Below are 8,139 nucleotides of genomic sequence, written 5' to 3'. Positions count from 1 at the left end.
CTCCTGCCAGGTGGAGTGACACATCAGATAGTGTCCCTTTGGCATCCCTTGTGGCCACACCGGCAGCTTCCCTCCAACAACCTCTCTCTCAGCAAGGCTGCACCCGCCTTCTAGTTTCCTCCCTAGAGAAAATGCACTTTTCAGAAGGCGGATGGAAGAAGTCCACCAGGGGAGTATTTGTTCTGCTGATGTTGATGTCCTACTTTGCAGAGGACACTGCCCAAGTTTGGAGAGCTGGGAGAGGACGATCTTCTGCATAAAGCTGCACAGTCCAAGTCTGGCTTAAAGAACCAGAATGAGGGGGGATAGGCAGTGGCCTTGAACTTGCCCTTCCACTGTGAGCCCCTGGACGGCAGTGGGTCAAGCAGGTCACCGAGTCCTCCTTTTTGCTCTGCCTTGGATTTTTATTCCCATAAAAGTGATATCCTCAATTAGCATAAATGATAAATTTCCCTGTGCAAACGTTCTACAAAGGGGGTGACCTCTTGGTTTGGCTTTTGGTATCCTTCTGACACTGAGTCAGAGGGAAAACCCAGCCAAGGCTGGTCCAAGAAGACGTCTTAGTCCCTAAAGTTAGAAAAAAATCAAAATATTGGCTTCCCCTCAATTATTCATGGGGCACAACGTCACTAGTCAATTCTCTACAGAAATGAGTGATGGGTGTTCTGAGAGCACCGCTGCTCCCTTCAAGGAGGGGGACATTATGTGGAACTTGGTTGTATTCCTTTTGTAAGAGTTTCGCTGTAACAGCGGTTACATTTTCTGGGAGGAGAATATGGGGTTGGGGTTCCTTACAGCAGCCCTAAGAAGATGGGCCAGTGTTTTTGTCTCCAAGCATGCAGGGACAGCCCCGGCTTCCTTCCACACTTCTGGTTTAGTATTTTGCATACTGAATTAAGCCTGCACTGTCTTTTTAAGAGCTCTCTTTATGGCTCTTTCTATTTACAACTGACTTAGACTAACCCTGCAAACAGAAAAAGCTTTTAAGTCAAGGGGTGTCTTTCTTGATAGCCTTGTCCTATATGGGGCCATTCTCTCAGGTGGGACACATGGACACCCTGTTGAGAATATAGTGATCCATAGTTATTCAGCAATGCATGTCTACTTAGCAATAAATCCCATGGAGTTCAATGAGGCTAATTCCCAGGAAGTGTGTTTAGAGTTGCAGCCTTAATGACAGGATAGGGGAAATGGAGAATAGCAAAATGCACATTTTGAAATGAAAGGTGTAGCTTTGCAGAACCCTGCAGGAAACAACATAGGGAAAGATTTATCTTATCACTCATTGTTCAGTAGTCCATTAGGAAGAAATACTATTCTGCAGCAAGCACATCTATTTTTGCTCAACTTGTTGGGAGCAAGCCACACAGTGATTTGTTTAATAAGCAAATAAAGAAATAAAATATGACTTTCCCATCTCCTTTGCCCTTCCAACCTTAACAAATGGTTGACAGGACACTTCAGTTATTTCCAATTGCACAGAACCAGAAACATAACTACTGTGCTTTGTTTAAGAGTACAAAAATAAAGTACAATACATTAAACCTGTGTCTGCTGCCCCTTTGTTCTTCTCATTTGTTATGTCCTCAGGCGTAGCTAATTATATTGCCATCCCTGCATTCTCCCAGTCTCCAAAGGGTTTTTTCTCTTTCACCTTCGATGCTATTATTTTCTTAATAGGCCTTTCTTTCCTTTTTTTAATTCCTGCTATTTTTCTACTCCCCATGAAAATTAGTTATTTAAAGGTGAGGCTTTCAGTGGCAATTTGAATCCTGCTGTCAAATCAAGGTGGATGGGCTGAATAACTAGTAAAATCAGTTAATTCAAGTGGGAGGCAATTTCAGCACCAGGCAATCGCCTGTTCTGGAGAGAAAGCCATGGCCTTTTGACAGAAACACCTATGATAGACCTCATCTTGCACCTAAGGAACTAACGGGAACACACACACGCATGCGCTGCCTGGAGAAAAAGGAGGAGGGTGTCGCTTCCTAGTAGGGTGTTGGCTTTGTTCCGGGTCTGATCCTTAGCACCTGCAGGAAAAGCTGGAAAAGTTCCTGCCTGGAATCCTGGAGAACTGCTGCCTGGTTGGTGTCAGAAATACACTAGATGGACCAAAGGTCTGATTTCATGTATGGAACAAGGCAGCTTCCTGGATTCCTCATTGGATTGCCCTGCATAAAAGATCATCTTTGGGCAGTATGGGTGTATCAGTGTGGACCCCAGCTGGGCTAGCTACACCATGGTGTAGTGGTGAGAGCATTGGACTAGGAGGCAGGAGATCCGGGTTCTAATCCTAGGAGGCAGGAGAGCCGGGTTCTAGTCCTTACTCTGCCATGAAGTTCACTGGTGGCCATTCACTGATTCTCAGCTCAACCTGCCTCACAGATTTGTTGTGGAGATGAAAGGGAGAGGAGGAGGATCATGTATGCCACCTTGGACCCTCTGGAGAAAAAGCAGGATATAAATTTAAGAAGAACAAAATCTAAATGATAGTCTGGAACTGAGGATCCAGTTCAGGAGGGGCCACGTTAAATCAAGCTCCTTGCTCTTTGTGTTAGTGTCTACACCAGCCGACCCCAGTTCATTGACCTTCAGCTCCTGGCTGTTTTCCCCGCAGCAGATTAATGGCTGCCTCAGCATTTCCTCAGAAGCTAACCTGTGGTGGGAGACTCAGGACAGATCAATGCAAGCATTTCCTTGCATTGCACCTCCACTGGCGCATCCTTGCTTGCCACTCAGCTGGCAAAAGCACCGGAGCACTAGAGTATAGTTGCAGGTCTATTGAGCACCACAGCCTGCATCACGATATCAATCTCATCCCAGGAATGAGATGCGGCCTGGACATTTTGCAAACTGAAGGATAATCACACCGTAGTTCTAGAGATCATGCACATCGTGGGTGAGCAACCAACATTAAGCAGACCACGGAAAAGCACGGGTGAAGGCATTGGTTAACCATGCACTCTTCTCTTTGCTCAGCGACAGGCTCCCGTTGGACCATAGACTTATGATCTAGAGTTCCCCCTATGAATTCATACTTAGAAACCCAAAGAGACACCTACCTTCTATCACAGTCTTGCGTAGGCTTGTTTCGTGGCTGCCGGAGCAGCTGGAGGGAGTATCTGGAAGAGCCAACCCATTCTGAAAACAGCCCCATTGGTGGTGGGGGGGACACCCACTGCCATCTGCCTTCTGTTTTGTAGTCTACTCCACACCCAGTTTGTCATTGTTGATATTGATGAGCTAGTAATGAGTCTGACGCTTGTGTCTGAGCAAATCAATGCTCCGTGTGTAGGACCAGATGCTATTTGGGTGGAGAGGACCAACCCCACATGTTCTTCCAGCCATGGCCTGGGGAAGAAATTCTTCAAGGGCATCTGAGTACAGAGGGAAGCACTGCCACGCAGAGAAAGGAATGTAAAGAGCGGCAAAAACGTTGAAAACGAGGGTCAATTGGGTATATCTTCAGATCACAGAATCATAGAATAGCAGAGGTGGAAGGGGCCATGAAGGCAACTGGGTCCAACCCCCTGCTGTTGCCGGGCACCAGGATGCACCATCCCACTCAGGTGGCTGTCCAGTTTCTGATGATTTGGATTCTGGGAGTTGCCTACATCTTGGATAAAGGTAAAGGTGACAAAAATCCTACTGGGATTATGGAACTATGCTAAGGTTGGGATAGATAAAGAAGAATCCTAGGATTCTTCCACATCATCTCACCCAATTCCTGCTCCATATCACTGCTCACTTGGCCAAAACAGGAAAATTGTGCAAACTGTGCAACAATCGGACATGAAATTTCTAGAAAATTTCCTCCATAGATTAAAGCAGAGCTGACTGAATATTTTTGGTGGATATCTTTGTGTGTACTTGCAATTGCATTCGTGTCCAGGGCTTTGACCAGAACTTGCTCACATGATGTTCTTGTAGGGCAGTACTTTTGCTGAAGCAGCAGATTGATGCATTTTTCCTTCTTCTATTAATGTGCTTGAGGCCCTTCGCATGGCTGCTTCTTTGAGGAGCATCTCCATGTGGCTTTCCATGCAGCCGTGCGGGCTGGGTTGACGAGGTGGCTATTTCTGAGTGGGCCAGCATTCCTCTGGGCAGGAGGGCAATAGGCCTGTATGGGAACGCAGCAAGCCCTTGCCCAGCCCATGTCCCTATAGCCATCATGCTGCACTCTGTTGCTCCGCCTGTGGCAGGAGCCTCGGGGACAAGGAAAATGAAGAAGAAGCAAGGAAAACCAGCACGCCTGTGGGAGGAAGGGAGAGGATAGATAGGGTAGAAGTTCTGCATTGCTGAGGTGAGGCAGCGAGGCAGCATCTGGGTGGGACAAGATGAAGGCACTATAACAACAGGAAGACTTGTTGCTGAGGCTGATTCTGGGAGAAAAGAGCTTGCTCTGTTATAGCTCTTCCCCCAGGGCTCCCAGCTGGTGCTCATCAGGGGCTGAAAGCTCCAGCAGGGCCTGGGTCCAATCCTGCAAGTACTGTGATGGCCACCCAATGGAACCCCTGAGCAGCTCAGATCCTGACATCCCTCCCTTTTGGTTGAAGGCGTACGGGCTTACTTGCTTGTCGCATGACACTGAGCTACACAATCCACAGTGAATCTCACCAGCTGCAGTGTGTGAAGATGGCAAACTGTGCAATAGCTGGGGAGGGTGACAGGCACATGGCAAGGCGTGTACAAGCCTGAAGGGCAGAGTGCCCTGCCTTGCACTCCAGCTGCTGGGATTTGTTCTGAATCGATAGTAATCTGTCTCTTGTATTCTTTTGACTGATACAGCAGACTTGCAAAATAATAATCGCAGTTATCATAATAAAGGACTGGCATAGAGGAAGTGCTGGAGTGTATTTGGTGGCTGAAAGTTAATTATCCGTCCCAACCGCTGAGAGCTGCCAGGACCCATCTCTTTTCAGCTGGTTAATGTCCAGTAAGCGTGCACATCTGCTGGCTGCGAAGGTGCGGATTACTTGTGAGTTGGATTCAGCTCATGAGCACAGCATCATCTGCAAATGGAATGCTACTGCATTAATTATGGAGCCAGCCTGAAGAGTGAAATGGTTTTGAATTCCATTTGAGGAAATAGGCAGCTTAAGGAAATGAGTGCAAGAGATGTGGCAGCAGGATCGTGCCCGTCTTGAATGCTCATCCTGTATGGGTTCTCGAGGCCCACTCACTTCACTGCAGGGGTAAGCAACCTGTTTGGGCCCTACACACATTTGGCAGCAGGAAAAACTGTCATGGGTGCTTGCACAAAGAGGTGTGACAAAGGGCAAGTCACTTGTCTGAAAGGCCTGGTGCATGGCTGACATGTCCCAACACACTAAACCAATGCTCTCTCAGACAAAATATAGTTTTATGCATCAACAGAAACTCATTTCACATCACTCCCAGCTGTCAGTAAGAAAATCTATCCATGGTGGTGGGCTGGGGGGAATTGGGAGTATGAGGGCCTGGCTTGCATTGGTCCTTAAGCACTACACTACATACCATGCCAGAGTAGGAATTCTCAGGAGTTATGGCTGGGAAACTCCAGGTGCTTCCAGAGTTGTCTTCTCTTGTACAATCTCCCTTCCTCAAACATGGAATTGTGTGTGTGTGTGTGTGTGTGTGTGTGTGTGTGTATCCTCATGTCATGTAACCCTCCTGTGCTATCCCTCTTTTTTTCTTACCCCAGGTGAATGACGGAATAGCTGCACAATGTCTTTTGATAACTAGTGTCAAGAAGCATCCAGTGCTTCCATAATTCCTTAGGGAATTATGATCTCCAAAATGACCTCCTGCATAATCATTGCTACAAAGAACCAATTTAAAATTTGGGGCAGGATTTCTCTATCCATATTTGACTCTGTGGCAATTCGAATTCTGGCAACAGGAATGGATCTCCATAGGCAGCATCCAAGAAGGCAGCTGTGCCTACAATACTGGCAGAGCCCTTGCATAAACAGCCTCTGGCCTGATAGCATTTAATGGCAGAGCAAGTTTCCAGAAATGCCTTTGCACAAGCTTACAGAATTAGAATTGCACTAGAGGTCACTTAGGCTGATGCAACACAACTGCCCAGTAATTGTTGTAACATCCTTCTTTTTCATCAGGATGAGGGAAGCAAGCACTCACACCCTAATTCCTGGAAAACCTGGGACACAATCCAGCAATCATTCATCGTAATGATGAATACATTTGTCAAAAGAAGAAAAAAAGACTTGAAAGGCACATGTTGTCTCGTCCATGTCAAAGAGACTTGGCACCAAATTAGGTGTGACATCCATTGTTGAATACTTTGGCATTTTTAACCAAAATTGGTAGGGGGAGTGGAAGGGGTTTTAATCCGTTCCTCTTGAAATTCCCCCAAATTTGTTATTACCTGCAGATGTAGTGGAGAAGGAGACATGAGCATGTATTTTCCACCTCCACGGATATCAGACATGTTTGAGCATCTGAGCAACTGTGGACTGCCAATATTTCTTGGGACACAGTTCAACAACTAATGCAAATGGATTGTTCACAGGGGAGGGGGCTGCTGAAGAAGCAGGAGTCTGGCTATTTCCTGTTCATTGGTCTTTCATGTATAATCCACATGAATCTGCATTCCAACTACAACAATTTTTTAGGTATTCCAAGAGCTACTGTCCACAATGGGAAAGCTCTTTTAATTAAAACATTAAAATATGTTTTAATGGGAATTGGATTTTATTGTTTGCATTTTATTAACTGCAGCCAGAGTGGATTTATCTATTTATCTATTTATTTTGATCTATGCCATCCAGAGACACAAATAATGGATACAAATTCTATAAATTTGCATACAAATTCTATAAATAAATAACTAATAAAAGCACTGCAGAATCTTACCTTTCTGCTTAGCTTGCCCTCTGTGTAGATCTGTTTTGTCAATGTTTCTCCCATGCCCACCTGGTCATACACTGATCATGAGAAAATGCAGGGAGTGCTGCCTCCCATGTGAAGAACAGGTATATGGAAACTCCAGAAACAGAGGGAGAACACTGAACAGAAATACTGAACCAGCAGCAGGGGAAGAAGAGTAAATAGGAAGAGAATGTCTATTCCAAATGTGGTTTAACCCCCCGCCCCCAAAACATACACACATTACATGGGCCAACTGTCCCAGCCACAGTTCGCCTCTATCCCAGGCAGCAAAAGCCAATGGTCAGGAAGTATAAGAGCTGTACTTCCACTGGGAAGGGCTGCCTGAGGAAGTCAAGTGTGTACCTGTGTGGTGTATGAATTTTCAAACACAACTGCCTCATGTTCATGTTACATTTTTAGGTCTATTTATTTATTTGCATTTCTATGCTGCCCCATAACCCAAAGGTTCTCTGGAATACAGTTAAAATGCAGAGGTGCATTTAAAAATGCAATATAATAACCTGTACTAATGCACAAAATGTAGAGAGTGAAAAGGAATGGAAGGAGAGAAAAAAGACAAATTGTATTGGGATGGAGCAATGGAAAAAATATTGATTTAAAAACCAATACCTAAAAATGAGAAATGCTGTGCCTCATGGATCCTGCTGTCATTTGTGCATGTGACTTGTTGGCAGGAAATGAACACTTGTTTCTAGTGATATGATTTCATCCCCCATGGGGGAGTTATTGCTGTCAATAGAATCGGACAGTTGGAAATTGCTTTGCAGTCACTTCATGGGTTGTATGTCGGCCTGTCGGCACAATTACTCCTCGAATGGCCTGTTGGTGCAGCTGACACCTTCGCCTGCAGTAATGGCAAAGCTAGTCTTCCCCCTTCTCCCCCGCGTCACCCATGGCTTCCAGAGGGGAAGTTCCCCCAGAGCTTTATCAAAGTTGCAAGACAGTCTCCATTTATAGCAGCCAGCAAGTCTCACGTTTTTGCAATGCCAACAGCTATCTGTTTATTCAACAGGATGCTGTCACAACTTGTGCATCAGACTGGGGCAATTAAGAGACCAGAAAATGCAAGGACACTCATTCTCTTTCCCAACGTTTTCATGTGCATGCATCATTCCAGAGAACAAAGAGCCTGAGACACTACATGCTCTGATGATAATCCCATTCCCCTGGGCTAAGGCAGTATTTTGGGGGAGAGATGCGCTACTCAATGTATTCCCAACATCCAGTAGGAATCATAGGTGAACA

The sequence above is a fragment of the Varanus komodoensis genome, unplaced genomic scaffold (assembly GCF_004798865.1).
Source record: "Varanus komodoensis strain SLA01 unplaced genomic scaffold, ASM479886v1 scaffold85, whole genome shotgun sequence".
Lineage (NCBI taxonomy): Eukaryota > Metazoa > Chordata > Lepidosauria > Squamata > Varanidae > Varanus > Varanus komodoensis.
This window is presented reverse-complemented; position numbering follows the sequence as displayed.